Source organism: Neodiprion virginianus, chromosome 3, assembly GCF_021901495.1.
Source record: "Neodiprion virginianus isolate iyNeoVirg1 chromosome 3, iyNeoVirg1.1, whole genome shotgun sequence".
Taxonomy (NCBI): domain Eukaryota; kingdom Metazoa; phylum Arthropoda; class Insecta; order Hymenoptera; family Diprionidae; genus Neodiprion; species Neodiprion virginianus.
Window position 1 is genome coordinate 17,931,475 of NC_060879.1, and position 18,929 is coordinate 17,950,403.

Consider the following 18,929-nt stretch of genomic DNA (forward strand, 5'->3'; position numbering starts at 1 on the left):
TACACCATACCGCAACGTACCGCAGAAGTTATTTCTCCGGCTGGCTAACTCACAATCGGATCTTTTTGTTCGACAAAAACAATTCTCCGCAGAGCGAACATTTATGCGCACGGAACGCTGTGCCATTGCATTGCCAATCGGATGAACTGTTTCTTAAACAGTTAATTATTTTACCTTGAAAATAAATACAGGGTGTCCCATTTCAACGTATACAGCTGAATAACTCAAAACATTTTAAATCGATCGAAAATTTTTTCAAATAAAAGTTGTCGGGTATCGAGGGGCTGACCCCACCATGACCTTAACTTTGGCATTGACCTTCATTTTTAAGGTTATTTGAAGGTTGACTTTTGTTTTTCAAACGGCAACGCTTACTTTTAAACTCGGATTCGGAAAGGGCACGAAATTCTGCAGTCAGATAGGTATCCATGTTGGGGGTTATTTACAAGACGAATTTTCTCTTGGTGCAGGAGAGCCGGTAAATCGTTATATTACTTTTTGTTATTTAGCTGTATAAGTTGAAACGGGATACCCTGTATATATACCTACACTGTAAAAATTGATGATGTTAAAAGTGACGACTGCTACAGAAAAATTCTTCTCGTCAATTCGGAAATTTGACATCATATAGTCCCACACTGCGAGAGATTTTTAGTTCCGGTTACCGTTCAGTCCTTAACTATTTTCATTTTTTACCATAATTGAAAAATGTAGTTCTAGGTAGAAAATGAAAATTAGTTTTGTAGTTGTTACCAGAAAGTCTAGTATCCGCATGTTACTATTCTTTCTCATTACGATCACTGTTACTATATTTTCCTGTAACTGTTGCGAAAATTTAATGCTGGTGCGACGATAAATGGATGTTAAAACTTTCTTTAACTAAAAAAGTAGAGTAAATCGAATGAAATAATTTTGCGTTGCAATTACCAAAAAAGGATCGACAATTGCGCAAAATGGTTACGTCTACCTCGTTTTTCGAAATTCCAACAATATTCAAACAGATTTTTAGCCATACCTGTTTTACTACATTTTTCCAGTTACTATAAGTGCAGATTGACATTTGAAAACAGTATCAGAGCGAGACCAAATTATAGTCTATAAAAGCCCACATCGCATTTTTGTCACAGTATGCTGACCCAAACCTTTTATGACATGTTACTTTTAGATACGTCGCACTGATACCATAAAAAACGCATTTTCCCTACAAGTTTCAAGTCGACATATCTACCGCAGTACCAATTCTGACGAAATGATTCAGCGAATGGATTTCAATTCAACGTTGATCCTAGTCATACAGAAATAAATGAGATGAATTCAAATCCACTACTTCGGCGCCAATATCAATCAACTCAAACATCAAGGCAGCTTTCCGTTTCCAAATTATGCTTTACACACACTATAGACAATGATATAGTACTACGAATATCCCAATCCAAAGATGGTCTGGTAAAGTACATTTGTTCCAACAGGATAAATTTTTTTAAGGATTGTGACGTGTTATAACATTTTCCTGGAACGGATGTAAATCAAACTTCCACAGAATCAGTGAAAATGCGACGATTCTGTGGAAGCTTGATTTACATCCGTTCCAGGAAAATGTTATGACACGTCACAATCCTTAAAAAATTTTATCCTGTTGGAACAAATATACTAAGAATAATTTCACCTGGTCGATAAATACTATATTTGTCATCATAACGCGGAGAACGTTGAAGTAAAAGTATATCGTAATCTCTTCATCAACAATCATCGAGCATTGACCACCGTTCATCGTGGTCCAGTGCATTCGGCATCCAGTATCTAACCTCTATTGGCATCCCCGAGACATTCACACGAGGCCGTGACTTGTCCTTTGGTTATATATACGCAGCACTTTCACTGCAACCACATTGTTGGAATATCGGATACAGGCAAGCACCTACGTCGTTGACACTAGCTCGTTTTCTCGGAGGAGTCAACAAGTCTGTCGTATACAATTATGATTCGACTCGACGCCGTCGTTCCATATATGTACCTATAATTGTTGCAAAACCGCGCCAGGCGGTACGATTACTCGTATTTGCACGAGCCAATGGTGACCAGATTTTTCACCCTTCGAAACAATTGAAATTGTTTCGTTCACTGTCACGGTCTCGGATATTATAATTCCAGCCCTCACGGTGAAAACCATCAACTTGAGGTGTAAATTCGTACCCTCGACTTTGTTCTCACGGGAATTTAGCATTTCTTATGAGTTGAGGGTACGCGTTTACGCCCAAGTTGAGAGTTTTTTTTTTTTCTTTGTCCGTGACAGATGTGAGATGATGATTAATTTATCGACTTAACGGGCAACCTGAATCGGTTGATCAGACGTCTATGACTCGATGAAGAGTTCTTCCTATTGTTAACCATCGTATTCGACATTGATATATCATGCAGTAAAGTCAAAGGCAGGAATCAAACGCGAATGGTGCTCGCGGAGTCATCGGGTATGTTAAAATCACAGACGATAATCCGTTATACAGGCTTTTTGTGTACATGTGGTCATTCAATGTTCAAGAATTCTTCGATCAAACGAAGAAGCCACCGCGAATATCATCGGCACGAAGAATCACCGGCGTATATCACTGTTATGATAATTAACACCCGAGGTAAAAAAATCAGAGAGGAATAGTCAGAGAAATAGTAAAAATAAACAAAGACAAGAGGAATGAAACCACCGAGATATTATAAAACGAGAAAATAGACAAGTTTGAGATGCCGTCATCGACAGGCGATTCGTATATGCTAAGCTGTCAGTCGTTTCGGCTATCATAATTCGTCATTCGTCTGCCAAGCCGTTTGGATGCCGATGTTATCAGACGGCTAAAACGCCAAACGAAAGCCCCGGCCGGTGTGAATAAAAAATATTTCTAACCACGAAGTATAATGCGTTTATATTGACGTCCGGCGGAACAGCTGAACGGCTTCTACAGAAGTTGCGATTCTAATCTGCATACTTATATATGAGGCGGGTGTGGATGATACCCGAGCACGTCTCGTTGTGACGATAATATCGATAAAATCGTTTACAACTCGTTATTCCCTGTTTTTACAGGGTGATAACCACCGGCAAGGTGTGACTTGGGTTGATTTAAGCGACTATCTCAGGCGCAATTATAGAACTCGTTAATCACCCATTTGAAAATTGCAAATTTAATTAAGTCGAGCCACGAGAACTCGATCATGGGATCCAATAACTCCTCTTTATCCTCTCTATATTTTCTTGAAATAAGATATCTCTGTCCGTTCGATATTATGCACCACGAGTATTGAAATATTGATCCTGATAACAGCCTTGCACGTATCAAACCAAACCGAACCCATTACTCGTGCACATCTATCCTGCAATTCAAAACAGGTACACACCGTCATCGTTTTTCTCTCGGCTTTCAAACACATATGGGTATATCGCTAAACTCTCAATTACATTTCACATTTCAACCGGAAGTAGATTGTGGTAATACGCCATAATAACAACGAACTGCGATTACGGTATAATTCTCGCTAACTAAAAGGCATTGCTTTCTTCAAGATATTATATGCATTTGTTGTCAGTTATACAGACACAGAAGGGTTGACATTCCCAAGATTGATAAATCTTATAATAAATCTGATTCATGATTGCGCGAGATCGTCAGATTTTGATACCATTCTTATTTGCATAATTGAAAAAGTTTTTCTTCGAAAGTATCAAACTGAGTAAACAGATGAGAATGAAACGAGGACCTCTTGAACGAAATGACGTAATATTTTGTAGAAGCCAAGACTCGTCAACGCTGACAAAATCCTACTTCTTATCAGGGAAAAACATGCATATTCATTTCACAAGTAAAGGACATCTGTTTGAACCGGAAATAATTATCATTAATTGGCGTGTTTTTTTCAATTCTATGTAACGGCAAGAAATATTTTTACGTCATTACTTCACGGATACTTGGAACGCGACAGTGTTGAAGCGAGTCTTGTGTTGACACGATTTTAAGTCTTGAGCACGTTTATTCCCGTCCAGCGATGTATAAGTAGAGTTCCTTCATTCTATCTTAAGAGGAATTGAATTTATTATAATTACTACAAAATCTTAGGAAAATGGTTATCGTTACAATAGTTTTTTGTTGCAATTGTAAGAAAATGTGGTTCAAGCAACTATTTAGAGTGATTGTACAAAGTTTTCAGTAGTACATTTTCTGGTTGTTGCAACATCAAATCTGCTTGTCTTCTTGACTACGTTTCTTCAGATCAGTAATACCTTAATATCAATTTGTCGCTTACGTCGATAATACGTAATCTGGAAAGTGGACGCTAAACTTGATCCATAACGATAGCTGATGTTGACTAATGCGTCAGGCGGAAGAAAAGGCCGAGAATATTTATTTATATACATTCTGCGGGAAGACGCTTTGCCGACTGATCTTGAGTTCCCCGTAGCAGTTACATAATCATTGTTAATACCATTTCATCGAATTTAACACATCGTCATCACCATTTAAACTCCTCGGTGAATAATAACGAATAATAAAGTAGTCGTGAATTTTGAAACCTTTCGCATCGCTGAGTCAACAAGTTCACGACACGAAAAAACCATGGTTGACCTCATCTCAAAATTTCGATAACGATATCGAAAATCATCCGATGCCATCGACCGCCAATAACACCTGGTTCATTACACGACGGAGGTGCTGCCAAATATGAAACAAAGGGCTGAGTGATTTCTAAATTATTTCTAACGTTTAAACCATTCTCGTTATTATAAACGACAATTCTGTATTCTGACCCACGTTAATTCCCTCAATCTACCAAATTTGAATTACGATTATGTGATACTTCATTAACTGTAATAAAATTCCACGGCGTATTTTACTTTGTGTATGATTGTGTGAATGAATGCATGAGCGTGTAATTTTAAATGTAATGACGTAGATGATCGAATGCGCATATATCTATATGATTATGGAAGTAGAAAATTGAAATTCAAGATAATAACTTATTAAAATATTTCAATTGTTATTTATATTTTATTTATTTAATTCAATGTCGGATGTAACTCTCGTATTCATCGTCGTTCTTGCTTATTTTATTATGATTACAGGCTCAAATTCTTAACCTCCCCCCTGTATACATCTATCTCTATATCTCGTTAATAGATGAAAAAAATATATATATATATTTACATGCTGCACCGTCATTAACTTATCGCTGTGCTTACAAGAAAATATTGTGTGGTTGACCGTGATAAAAATAATAGTAATACATACTAGATTTTCGGATCACAACTGCAAAATTCATTCCCATCTGTAACTCGGAACTTTATTTTTCAGTTATAGTAAAAAATGATGATATTTAAGCGCTGTTCAGTAACAACGGCTGTAGAAATTTCTCTCAGTGCAGTGCCTCGGTTTCAGCCTATGCATCTAAATGACGAAAACAACGAATAGTGATTGACGTCAGACTTCGTGGAGTTAAACAAAGCTCAGTCGTTGTTATTTCCCAAATTTCGCAACACCAATGCAGCCAAGAACCTTGCGCACCAGCCTTGACTTTAAAATCCAGAATCCCATGGGACCCGCTACGAGGATAGTGTCCACGAATTGCGTTAACGAGGCTAATGAGAGTCACGATGTAATCCTTATGTCACTTAAATTACTCACCTACCAACATTAATTTCTCAGGCTAGTTGTTGTCCCTTCTCATCAGATGCCACATAAATATCACAACCCGCAAAATGGCACGGGAAATAATGTCTATAATTTAACAGCGATATTACCCAGATTTTCATCGCAGGTTAACTGAAAAACTATACTCGTAGCGAATAAATTTCACAGAGCCCGTCAATTAGCCGAATTTGCATAGACATTTTAATTAGCGACATTCACTCGCGTAAGAGTGTTGAAAGGACGAGGCATGTCCTTGCCTTAGAGTCCTACGTGCATCTTCATCTCCGGCCACGAATATGCAGCCGCATCCATAATGTAGTTAAGTAAACGTAATATATACACGCATCACGCATACACGCACGATCTGTGCGTTCTCGATCCTCCATATACGGGGTGTCTCAATTATCTCATGGAACGGTGGCAATCGATAACACCACTTATCGTCCATTATTACAGAGAAGCCGAACGATCAAACGCCGTCGTAGTTAAGTAAACTTGTCCACTTACGCGTGGGATTATTGTTTCTGCTGACACAGGTTTGTGAAAAAATATTTTATTTCGTACTTAGTTGCACAGGATGTTTTTGGTGAGTATCATGTTTTCGAGTGTTCTGAATTCAAAAATGCCATTTCCCTCCATCACGTACACTATTTTCGCAAGATACAAGGTATTTGAATAAAAAAAGCATAGCAATAAGAAAAAAAAACCATCATTTCATTACAATGAACTAAGGAATGTTTCTTATAAAATTAAGCAAACAATTTCTTTATGAAATGTACACAACATTTCGTGTTCATTCTTTTTGCCTATGATACCTTTTCTTCTCCTCTTTGATACTTCTCCAAACACAAAATCAAAGTAAAGAGTGAATTTTGCACAGGATTTTAGGAATCAAAAATAGGATACCAGATTTCGAGTTAAGCGAGATTTTCACTCTAAATGAAACTACGAACACGAGTTCAAGAAAAAACCTGAGGTGATGGAATTTTTTGAGTATTGTTCTCGGTTTCAATAAAAAAAATCCATAAGAACCAGCATAAAAAACGTTTGCAGCTTTTTTGGTTGCAGACCTGTGTGATTAGTCAGTGCGACAATATTCCCTTCGCCAAATGTTTGGGCATTTTAATTGGCTAGCGCCCGCGATTGAAATATGCATAACGATACTTTGGATCTTGAGTTTCATTACCAAAGATCTGCAAAATCTGACGTTACTGTCGACGCGATTCAAAATTCCGCGTCGTAGAACCCAACTCTGATCAGTCTTCCAACCGAAATTCTCTCGACGTAAATTCAACCGCATATTAGTATTCGTTAGTCACTAAATTAGAGCCTGTGTGATATAAACGCTAAAATTATCTTCGTGACGATAAGGTGTATAGTTTCAAATATTTTTCACAGAGCTTTGACGCCAAAACTTCAGGTCGAAATATCTTCACCTACAGTTTTCAAAAACATTGAGCTTTTACTTATGTTACAGAATTGTTTCATTTGTTGAATAAACAAGTGGATCATGCCTAAGAACTTCGGACTGGGAAGCGTTTCAAAAAAAACATTGACAAGTCAATTTTTTTTCTTCAATTTTGTATTTCAAATAACTTACACACACACGTAGAGGCACTCAACTTTTCTCTTTTGGGTGATTATAAATTTGGTTATTTTCATATAAAATCTACGATACCTTTGCTGCTCTGAAAAATAAGCTGTCAACTACTTATATACAGAAATTCGTAGTTCTTACTACTGTTGTTACCTAACTCAATTTAAGCACAGTCTCTTTCTCTTCTTCGTATTTCGTAATTTCAATCTACTCGTAGAAGTCGAAATTTGCAACAATTATCCAAATAATATCGAAAGGTAAGAAGGAAAATACGACAGCATCATGGATTCGATGCATTGAATTGTGGACCGTCGTAAAAATAATTTTGCCGTTGCATTTTTAAGGGGACGATTAAAGAGCGAGGAAAAATTCAAATACGCTGAAAGTAGCTGCCTGTCTTTTTATGTAATATCTACATGGGTCAATAATTATATGGAAAATTATTTATAAATATATGCAAACAAACGTAGCCACTGGTTTGTCCAGTCGATCGTGACGTGAAAGAAGTTAACAACAGCCTTATACATGCAGGCTTCGAGAGAGCCGGGCAGAGCAATTTTTCGAGTCAACGATCGGCGTGTATAATGTGTTTGGTTAACGTGTCAGAGGTATTACACGGATGTAATATTTGCACGGCGAGAAAGTCCTGCCAGAAACGATTAGCCGCAGGAAATGAACCCGAGTAAACTCGCGGCGATCTCAGTCAGGCTCGTCACAGCCGCTGATTTTTTCATTCGTCTTGTTCTTTTTCAATTCCGCGTCATCATAGACCAATGAAACGTCAGTAAAGTACCCTGTCTGAACGAATTGCAAATTTCTTAACATTGTATGGATTCATTCTCCTGAAATACCTCGTTCGTTATGTCACGTCGTTCAGTCTTCCATGCCTCTGTAGTTCGACTATTAATATTTACCGTTTCTCTCGTGCACGGTTTTCGCATATGTTAATTCGAAATTCCAACACAACGGCGCAAAATTTATGCACACGGTCAAATTCCGAAGTGTTAAAAAATACGACGAATACTTTTATACCCACCTGACAATTCCGTGAAATTCCGCGTTTTACTATCTTCTAAAGTCTGGCAGAGGATTTCGCAGAATATCCGAGCTGTACAAAGCTCAACCTTATTTATTATACTCTCGAAATTTACAACAAATCCATAAAGGAACGTTATGTCTGTATATAGTACCCAAATTATACTCCACGCGACAATATATTCGTTAATTTTTCTTCCACGCTGAAAAGTGGATTTAAAAAAAAAATCATATCTGTATAAAACCATGTGATTCTTCTATATCATTTCCAAAAACTCATCTATACGATACCTGTTTATACGTAAGGATATCCAGCTGTGATGGTAAATTTAAAAATAACATTACTCCTTCTTTTCAACATTCTTAGGCCGACTCAAGTTCTTCGCAACCTGAGACTCGAGTATATATTTAAATTCTTAAAAAGCAGAGTGTTCCCTGAGTAAATAATTCCGAGTCAACATTTTAATTGGGCCGTGTGAGAGCTGACTCGAGGTGGCAAATTAACGGCCTCAACCTGAAGCTCCAGTCTTTTTAATCCGAATAAAGGTGAAGTTGTGCGACGCGCTGTGTGGATGCCCCCGTAAAGTGGCATTTGGCAAGGCCTGTTTTCGTTGCACGGTTCGTTTCCATCGTGCACACAACGAAGCTTAAACTGGAAGAGAGAGCATCTTCCTGGCGAAATGTCAAGAAGCAGGCGTTTAATTCCTATATAGCGGTTACAGGGTCTAGCCGCCAGCCTCAGACCCATCCAACTCATTCGACCCACCGACCCCGTCGACCCAACTATTCATTACTCGAAAGAACGCCAGCGTTCCTACTACCTACTACCTTCGGCACGACAGGCTCCTTTCCTCTTCACGTCGGCCTCAATTTCTCTCAATTTCCCCAGTATGCCATTTCCGCGAAAAAATCCCACGGCGAAAGCATTTCTAAACTCTGTTTCAGGTAACGAGTACGTACATCACAGCTTCGCTTCGCTGAGTTTGCTCAAATTCGAACGAGGTTCACCCTAAATTTTCGCTACCGATGCAAGCAGAACCTTCCACTCAAGGTATTTCCTGTTCGAATTTCACAAAAAAAAGAAGTACCTCGAGAAAGAACGTATTCTTACGATGAACTCACCTACGGATGGCCTTAAAGGTCTGGAAGTAGTTGGGCCTGAAGTGATTTGAAGATGTATTGCTGAACCAAAAAGAGATGACTGAAAATACGTCAACACAGGATTTGTCGTCAAATGTGTAACTAGATTGAACAAAAATAAAAGAACAATTACCAACTCACAATACTCCTTTGATTCTCGGATGAATCGGTTAGGATACTTTTCATAAGGTGAACCATTTCTGATCAATATAGGAGTCCAAACCGGCAAACAATCTTCAGACATTTTCAATCCTAATCTATTACAGAAAATTGATGAAAATGGAAGAGGAATCATGAATTATATCATTCAGGAGCTGCGACCTACACTCACGACAATAAGGCTATGAAGGTCATTAGTGGGATTGAATGAGGAACTGACAATTTTTCACTTAGAAGCACGATAATCAACCGGAATAAGAGGTCACTTGCTCATTGTGTAAGATTCAGAATCACCAGAGCGGTTTTAATAACAGTTGAACTTTCAAGTAAATCATCCAATTCCGATGAAACCGGACGGCAAATTTTCGTCAGTCGTTTTTGTATACTACACATCAAGAGTCGAAGAAATATTCCTTTACAGTCAATGCACGAGAGGTACTTATCTCGATATGCTACGTGCTTAATGGTTGAGTTCCCGGAAGTGCTCTCGATTATTCAAAAACGAAACAGTAAAACTTGGCAGGCTGAAGGACCGATTGGGTATGCGTAAAATAATTGGACTTTGTTGGTCGGTGAAATGGTATCGCGGCAACATTTTCGTCTACAGGACAGGAGTTCCAATTATCAAGTGAAAAATTGAAATTACGTTGTTACGATAATTCATTGCGGTAGTCAGCCATCGGTTCCTTCACAACAAAAATTTTTGCTTAGATGAAAAATATTCACATTGCCTAACCTAACCTCCGCAAACCGTATTTGATAGCTAAAGCTTGAGATAGGCAGCCTGCGAAGTTGGAGGCTCAATCTGATAATTTTCGCCATTTCCCTTCGGTATCTTCAATGAATACACTAAACAAAATAATACCCCAAAGTCATCACGCCATCAAGCGGACGATGACTGGAGCATCTCGGGAACTGTCATCTACTCTGGAGTCGAACGTATGGGCTCAAGAACAAGGAAACCACGGGTATCTCAACCCGGCGTGTAAACACGAGCGGCGCACTAGGAAGCGGGTATGGAGAGCGGTCGACAGGTAGCCGAGGAGAGTCGCGCGGTGGCTGGCTGCCACGATATTCACGATCCGTGATCAACGGCCTGTAATTCACAATCGACAATCCGCAATTCACAATCCGGAATCCGGAATCCTTGCCTTCGTATCAGCATAATAAGACTTTCACTCGGCGAAGCGTCACTGAAGCGCTACGTCGGTTCAGCGGATAAGACGAATGCTGCTGAACGCCGTCGTTTCTTCGTCCACACGTCACTCCGGTTCGCTTAACCGATGGTGGCTGGACCCGGCTGCTCAATTTCCGGTACGCCAGATAGGCACCAAGTTGAACTTCCTGTTTATCAGGAGCGTAGAAATGACAGATATCGTTTCTTCGTCAACCTCTTGTCGTTGCGTCGACGCGCGCTCACGTTTACTCTGGACTCTACTGGGAGCTGATCACGTCAACTTTTGACAAGTAGTGCAGGCGCGCCGCAAGTGCTATTTGGAACTCGAACGCGCAGCGATCGATTATTCGACGCTTCGTGTTGTTTGGTTTCTTTTTACTTTTGCCGTTGCGAGGAATGTTACGTCATGTACCAAATACCGAATCTTTATAGTCCATCGGGTTATCAAGCCTTTGACATCGTTAAAAATACCATAAATCCTGGAATGCGGATATACTACATTCCTCATTCCGAATGTGACCTAACGAGAAAGTATTTAGGCATCATCGATCCTCGACTGGACCTCATAATCCCAAACATAAGTAAGTAGTCACTGTAGACGCAATAGCAGATGCTGATAGAAATCACTCGACCTGTTTAAAGATTTGCCAAAAGCGGTGAGAAAAAATGAATTCGTCATGAGAGTAGATCAATTCGTTTACATCGATAAACCATTCGCATTTTAATTTCAATTTAGTTTATCCCACCGAATGAATAGACATGGGACCAGCGTATCAAACCATTCAGAGGTTGTTATGCGACACGATGCCCCGCAGGCTGGAATAATATGCAGATATTCACGAGATGAGTGATGTGCAGAAGTATTCGTACAATGACAAGTGCCTTGCTAAGCGTTACAGCAAGATATCTGCTGCCGAATACACGGGCTATGGATCATGGAATGTGTGCACACTTTACACATGTACCTGCTGACAAACGTCCGGTTCCCAACACAGTAGACGCCCATTCTTACGTAACAGAATTATGGAACGATTGCCTCCTCTTTGATCGCCACATAGTCCCAGTCAATCTAGTATTTATTAAAACAGCTTTGTAGCTGTGACCTGGATTTCCCAACCACCATACTACCAGTATCTTCGGTATTGTATGGTTTGTTCGATCGATGCGAGTCTGGTTTACGGCAGACACCTACGCGAACGTAAAACCACCAGAAGAACAGCGCGACGGTTGCAACAGCGACGCAAATAATTCGCACCTACAGCAAACGGAATTCACGTTTCATTGTTAAGTAATAGGAAACGGTAACTCTTGGAAGTTACTTTTATCCTCTGCAGAAGAAGCTTGGCGGAAACTAAAAGGTGCAGAGAGGGAAGGGACAGGCTGGCAAGTGACGCCAGTGGAACTTTGCCGTGTTCAATTTCAATTCGACGTTATTAATAAGACATATAATTATCAATTGTGGTACAAAAGCTGCTATTAGACCATCTCCAAAGTGTTTTCTAACTCATGGCACCTGCTTCCACCTGCTACAATAGGCGAATGCATTTCATATGCACCATTGAGAAAAACACCTACATAAACTCACAACAGGCACAAACTAGAACTTTCATATTTAATAGCTCACACAGTTATAAATAAAATTTAGAAACGATATGCAATTTTCAAGAAACTTGTTAATAAATATCATTGTTTCTTCCTGCTTTTGATCCGAACATACGTGAGTTTTTACGGACTCTGTTTTCACGGGCAGTGAGAGTTTAGTCATTACTAATCAGTGGCAATGAGTTACAAGTATTTTGAGATTGCCTCATGAATAACAGCTATATTGACACCTTTCAACCCACAGTTATTCGAATTAGAGTTCGGCGCCCATTTTCATTGGACTCCGAAATCGTGTTAGAATCAGAATTATCCGGTATCGTTAAGTTCATCTTGACATCATTACCTTCGCAATTGCAGATATGTAACTATCTATTTCCAATATATACGATTCCATTTCGAAAGATCTAGTTTTAAAGTCATGGTACCGAAGGACCTAGACAACTAGAAGAGTTACCACCTAATTCTACAGTAAGGTTGGTGCTAACAATAAAGTTTATGTGTAATGATTGGACACAGGTTGGCAGGAACGATGAAAATAGCCTAGTTTTTATCATTTCGTCATTGTGGTTGACGATCCGGCTATGTTTCCTGGACATGAATTGGCTTGATGGCCGTAACTTTTTTCATTCTTCTGAATTGATTTTCTACCTGAATTAATATCTATGTCTGACTGATGTAAATAACCTGATTAGATTGTAGCCTTATTTCCTTCTTCGTTTCGCATCGATGTTGAAATTATATTTATCAATGTTAACTTTATTGTAAATAAATACGCATTTACAATTCTGAGAAGGGCCCCCCTCAAAGGGCCGAAACATAAAATGAAACTTGTTTCTCTAACTGACCCTTGACACCGAAATAACACTACTGTATACGACTCCACTTCGCAACTGTTGATGCAAGTGTTACGGTGCAGATGAACACGAGAGGATTCAAATGTCGAAGCCGTAAGTGTGCTCGGGATTAACGAATAATATTGCACTGAAACTTGATGCACACGCTCTTGCCTCCACTGTAAAAAATTTGGTGTCAAAATCAACACCATTTTAACACCACGCGTAGTCCCGAAAAGTCCACTCCGCTGGTGTGCATGCTTGGTGTTAACAGACAGTGTTAAAAGTTCGGTGTTCCGAAGTAACACCGATTGCAGTAACACCCGAAACCTGACACCTTCAGAATAACACCAGAGTATTGACGCCCAGACAATTATGACACCATAAAAATCAGCACCAAGGAATTTGAACCCTGCGAAATAACAACATTGAAATGGACACCATAAGAATCCACACCACTGAATAAGCACCTTGCGAATGAACACCAGCGGATTAACACCCTGGCAATAACACCAAAAAATTGACACCCAGTTGATAACACCAGAAAATTGACATCCGCAATATAGCACTATAGAACTTACACCCTGAGAACAACTCCAAAAAATTGACACCATGGTAATAACACCAGAGAATTGGCAAACCGACTCTTTTTTTTCTTGTATGAATATAGGTATATGCATATATGACACATGAGGTAGGGTTTAAAAATAAAATACAGTGATTCATAAGATAATCCAAGTCAATATGTAATTTCTGTTATATAGGTAAACACCATACATGTGCTTTCAAATATATACATATATAAACTTATTTTTGCTTATACATATATACATATATATAATCACATGAACCTTAGAATAATCTTACATATTATATATTTAATATCAATAGTACAAAACTTATTTTCTCTTTAACAACAAATTGGCTAAATAATAATTAATCATTATTGTTTGTACTTTCCGTTCTGCGGGATAGGAACTTTTCAATACGGTATGCATTTATATGAACATATGAATTGAGTGACACGAAAAGACGTAAAAACTAATAGTACAATATACATATAGATTATAATTATGATAATGATGAAAATAGTAGCATATTGGTACGTTTAAAAAATATGACATTTCGGCACTACGAACGTGGTAGTTTTGTGATAACTTTGATGAAATTCATAGGCATACTTATGATCCAACAGATTGAGATCGATTAAACTATAGGTCTTTATAATTTCGGGTTCGAATACAAAAGCATGGTACTCGTCACTAAAATATTTCGTTTTACATTTGGTACAAATAACGAATGGTACATTGCGATGTACAAAGATATGAGTGATGACCTGAAATACGGGTAGATCCGTCTGTTCATCAATATGGGTTGCAATTGAAAATCCGACTTTATAAAGAAATCCAGAAACTACTTTTTTCACCACGAATATTCTATCGGATGGATTAAATTGAAAATCGCTTCTCGCTAACAAAAATTCAAATATAAAATTGTCATACCTATCAAATTTGCCTCCGCCTGAGCCAATAAAATTTCTTTCTTTTGTGTCTTAGGACAGGCATTGCGGAGGAAGATCAACTGTCCTTGCGCACTTTCCTCATTGTGAGGGTACACATTTTTGGGGGTTGAACGTTTTCTTTCTGCTCAATTTTAACTTCTTTACTCGGCACCTGACGACGTCTATTGCGGGTGCGCAGTCTCCAGGAGATGTAACCTGACCGGCCTTCAGGGTCATAGAATATTTCCTGAAATTTAAATCAGTAAATGCTAGATAGTTTTATTAACGCATAAACAATTCGCTACTGTATATGATTCTGTAAAAAATATCGGGCTAAAGTTTCACTTATATATAGGTAAAATATGTTAATTCAAAATTTTTTTCAAAGCTAATGCCGACTAGAATGTGGCAGTATTTTATTCCAATTTAATTATTTATTTCCAATAAATTCACCAAATGGAGATAGGTTAGTGTACACCGAGCGTTTTGGTAATTCAGTACGCGGAATGAAATGATAATGCTCGGTTCGTACTCAATTATACAAGTCAGCACCAAATGGTTTAAAATAACACCATATAGCGTTGAAAGAACCCTAGATACTATTCAAAGAACACCAAATAGTGTTAGATGAACAGAAAATAGCATTTAACGATTTATTGGAAAATATTATTTATTAACACTTACCTGCAATAATAAAATCATTCTATTCCAAGGGCTTGCCATTGGGAGTGAGCACTTTTATCCATTTAGTCTCCCCGTTGTATCGTCCCTTTCGCAACTGGAAAGATGTCCCGGTAATAATGTCACCACTATCCGGTGCATCCTGCACATTTGCTGCTTGCTGTGCACTATTGATCAACACATTTTCCATTTCAGGGCCATCCATATTAAGCAAAGTCACGGTAAAAACATTAACAAAATCTGATTCCGACATAACTAGAACCATACACGAGGCAGACGACACGTTTTACCTGAAATGCGAAGCGACTGCTTGTAAGCGCGCGTGGAGGAAACTGAGTTTTTCTGACTGCGGGCTAAGGACTTGCGGCATGTTAAAACTTGTACGCGTAAGAGCTTTCGACATCAGAATGACACCATCGGTGTCAATTCAACATTGTGTCGGTGTCAATGCAACACTATGTCGGTGTATACGTAATTCTGTGACAGACTTGGATTTTGAGGTTGACACCATCGCCGTCAAACCAACACATTGTAAACAATCGACGGTGTGAACTTCTATAAAACTTCTATAGACTGCATTTCGGTTTGGAAGCAGCACTATTTGGTGCTTTTTAACTTCCCGTTTCTCCGTTTTCGGAGAAAAAAGGAAATTATTGTAATCACCCCGAAAATGAAAAGTTAGGTGTTCACTAAATCTTGACGTTTCAAGATCTAGAGAATCATCTCCGACCGCTTTCGGACGGACGACTGTGTGTGTGTATGTGTGTATGTATATACGTGTGTGATCAATTTTTTTGTCCCACGATATCTCAAAAACGAGGCACTGCATTTCAATGATTTTGGTCTCAATCGACGCGGCTTTTCAAAACTTAGAACTGAGTAGATTTTTGCTTTGATCGGTTCAGTACTTTTTGAATTATTCGAACATCAAATCTCCGAAAAATAAAATAAAAATATCTTGAGAATGGATCAACGGATTTGAATGAAAATTGGTACCATGAGATTTCTGGGGTCGTTGATCACGAATATGGGATCAGATTTGCAAAATCTGAAATGGCGAATCCAATATGGTGGAATAAAATCTAAAAATATTCGGATTTTGGTAGAAATTAGTAGTCGGAGGTTTTTTAGGTCACCGATAACAAATCCAAGGTCAGAATTCCCAAATTTATAATGGTGGATCCATTATAGTGGTTCAAAATAAAAGAAAATCATTTTATCTTCATGTAATATGGTATCCAAGGACTTTCGATACATCAATCACGAATCTGAATTTGTAGTTCGAAATTCGAATTGGATATTAATATTTTTTTTCCCGTCAACTCGGAACCTGCAGTGTGATAACGGGAAGATCGAGGGCTGGCTCACGGTCAGCTTGTTAAACACACGCAACTCGTCATTTTCGACACCATATAGTGCTAAATTCTTGAATTAATGAATAAATGTTGCCCATATAATATATACTAATTTATACATACATGCGTATAATCTGATATAATCTTATTGGATCAAATTCGAATTGTAATTTGTTTGTTTTTATTTAATTTTATCGTGTTAGGGCGGACTATTTTTTTCCCGAGTAATCTCGCGCACGGTGAGATATAATCATTGAATATAATTCTCAAGTTATGTACGAAGATTTCCGACATCTAGACAGTGAGTATACCTCGTACCACAGACGAGGCTCATTGTGACTATGGGAATTTTTATTTTGAAGATATACTAACTTCTGAAGAGGGTAAATCAACACCCTGATCATTCAAATTGCACCGAAAGGTGTCTGTTTGAGTAAAAAACTGCAGATGGTGTTGATTCACGTAAGATGACATCATTTTTAATCTCAACAACATTGCCGGAGTATTTCATAAACTTTATTGGTGTTATTTGTGACACCGAAATTCCCAGCCAATAACACCGAGCTTGTTTACTAACTTCTGAAGAGGCTGAATGAACGGCTTAGTCATTCAAATTGCACCAAAAGGTGTTAGTATGAGTTAAACACTGCAGATGGTGTTGATTTAGTTAAGATAACACCATTTCTAATTACAACAACATCGCCGGAGTTTTTCATACACTTTATTGGTGTTGTTTGTGACACCGATATTCCTAAACAACAACTCCGAGCTTGTTTACACCGCAAATTTTTTACAGTGTCGATGCACATCGGTTGTCACTAGCCTTGACTCAACGTCAAACCTCAAGTTATACAAGAGGAACAAGGGCAAGAGAAGCAGTGTTGGTAGGAAGACTTCCGGGGCTGTTGGTGTGGAAAATTGCTACCCATAACTCTACTGATGCAGCGGGTGATTGAAGAGTGTCGAACACGGAACGGAGCATGGGAAATTGAACTGCCGAGTTCACTTTAACGGAGGATAATTTATTGTTATGTCAGTTCAGGTGGTGAGTGAACAATTAGCGTTATCTTGCGTGATGCAAACTGGCGTAACGAGTTCGGTTACGGAACAGAGGAAGAAATGATTTCTCTACAGTTTATTTTCCGCTGGTTGGAGGAATTCGACACCTAAATTTAAACCGTCTGAAAAATTATTTCATGCAAGAATTCCATGCATGCGTGTGCTTCTAATTACTGTTCTCATTCGTTTTATCCGCGTCGTTTCCTTTCCAGGACCTTATGAGCGAAGGCGCCCGGCTCTTTCAAAAAGCCGATCGCTAACGACCTCCTTCACCGATGACCCCTAGTCGTCCTTAAAAACAGAAGTGATCCTTCTAATTGGTTACCGGCGAACTAGAAACCGGCTGGAGCAGGACTGCTCTCCTGGCAGCAGCAGCAGCAGCGCATATCGGCCAGACACATCTCCTGAATCTTTAATGGCCCGATGTCTAGCTGACCAATTTAAACTCCTGTCCTATTTTAGTTTCGGCAATTTATCGCTACCCGTCGCCGTTCTATTGTGTTTTTGTCGTTCAGCTTCTCTGCCAAGTGTAGTCGGTTCCTGATTATCCTCCACCAGGAGTCTCTCGTCCCTGCTCTCCGTGAAGAGATGCCACCACCGCATCGCATCGCGGACGGGTCCCTTAAACCCGAATCGACTTTTTTTTCTCTTTCACTCGAATCTTTTATTTGTTGGTTAATCATGCCCGCGTTTACTATGCCGTCCCGTCTCCCACTATGCAGTTGATCGTCCCTTTCCACGTTTTTAGCCATATATTTGAACCGAAGAATTTCGCACAGCGTGACCAAGTATTATTCTGACCGTTGGCGCCGTTGGAACTGCGGCCTACTGTTTTACCTCAAACAAACGCACTGGGAAAAGATTGTAATCAGGAAATTTTTTACACGACGCGAATCTGTCTTTTTCACATTCAGGCTGTAGTATAATGTAATTTTGTCATTATGACCGACATGCCTGCACCTCTGAACACGTCTATCCCGCTCGTATGACGGTTTCAACTCTTCTGATTCTTATTTTTACAGTAACTTTTTTTTTCAAAGTTCATCGAGCTCCCGGACTGTTTCAGTTACCGGTGAATTAGTCACAGTTATAATACACTATTGTACTCGTGTTTCTGC